We start from the raw sequence: 1,521 nt of genomic DNA on the forward strand, positions 1-1,521 counted from the left end.
GGGGGTTAGGCCTGATGGCTATATTATATATCTACTGTTTTTCTGTGTTTAATTAATCCGTTGTTATGGCTATTAATAACTAATCCCATTACTAACTGATAACCCACTGACTGTGTCTGTATACATGGGCACAAAACATACATTCGTTTCTTTCAGTTTGCTTGTTCTTTGAATTAATCTGTGATTGTGAATGTTAACTTGGGTAGGCAACATTCTTCTTTTGCTTTTATATTGATCTGTATATAATTTTTTTGTTGTTGTTGTATTCTGCTTTAACTAGAAATCTAGATGTAGAAATTTCAAAGCAATCCGGCCAACATGCTCTGCTGTGAGGATTCAAACACAAAGATAGTAATAGTTCAAGGAAGGAGAGACCTTCAATTCTTGGTGGATCAAAAGCATAAACAAAAAACCTTATCCCGTGAAGATCATTCTGGCCCCTCTTTTTTTATGTCTTGAGAATTGTTCTTTCCGTGAGTCTGTTAATTGCCTGTTTGTCAGCGTTTCCAGTCTCCCCCCCTCCTCTATATTATGATCTCTCTCTCTCTCTCTCTCTCTCTCTCTCTCTCTCTCTCTCTCTCTCTCGCTGTTCCTCCTGCCTTTGTATAAATATAATATCTTCTTCTTCTATCCCGTAGTTGGGGCAACCATGGGGGCACCACTGCATCTGGCAACCAGCTGTCGCCATTTCTCTTTGTCCTCTGCTTTTCTCTGATTGTCACCCGTCGTCTGTCCTGTTCACTCTGTAATGTTGTCCTCCCTTCTCCTTCTCTGCCTTCCTCTCTTTCTCTTTCTTTGTACAGTTCCTTGTAGGATTGTTTTGGCAAATCCTGTTGATCTTGTGACATGCCTGTACCATTTTAATTTTCGTCTCTTCACTGTGGTTGGTAGGTCTTCATGCTGCCCCGCAGCGTTGGTAATTCTCTGTTCCTTGACCTCAGCATTTGAAATATGGTCTTTGTATTAGATGTCAAGGAGTTTGTGGTAACATCTCATCTCTATTATCTGAATCCTTTTCTCCAATTGTGCTGTCAGTGTCCACGACCCGCAGGCGTATTAAAATATTGAGATGACCAGTGGGCGCATATTAGTCTGATTTTCGAGTTGGGCTATCCCAGTCGTTTTATGCAAGAAAAATTCTGAAATTATGCAAAGTGAGCCCAAAGAGATGAAATTATGCGATTCTGTTAATTTAAATAGGAAAGAATGATAAAGGAAAATAATCAGAAATTATGAAAAAAATTTCAAATTTTGCTAAATTATGCGGGGTGCATCAAACCTCGGGGACAGGTTGGGCGTGATGATTCTGTCCTTCCAAATATGCTTTAGTTTTGACAGTGCAGCTGTTGTTTGCACGATTCTGGAATTTCTGGTCTTGAGCCTTCATCTGAGACGATTGATCCAAGGTATTTGAAGCTGTCGACTGTCTCAAGTTTCTCGCCCCTGACTTTGATGTCCGCGTTGATGCCATTTGAAAGTTTCCCTTGTTAAGCTTTGCGCGTTTCGTGGATCGGAGCGTGC

The 1,521-nt window shown here is 40.6% G+C and overlaps 1 protein-coding gene across 1 annotated transcript in view; it reads left to right on the plus strand.

Moving 5' to 3' along the window:
* Window positions 1-1,521, plus strand: part of LOC101857015 (long-chain fatty acid transport protein 4) — a 32,956-nt gene that overhangs the window by 540 nt on the left and 30,895 nt on the right. The window lies entirely within an intron of this gene.

The sequence above is a fragment of the Aplysia californica genome, unplaced genomic scaffold, assembly GCF_000002075.1.
Source record: "Aplysia californica isolate F4 #8 unplaced genomic scaffold, AplCal3.0 scaffold00097, whole genome shotgun sequence".
Lineage (NCBI taxonomy): Eukaryota > Metazoa > Mollusca > Gastropoda > Aplysiida > Aplysiidae > Aplysia > Aplysia californica.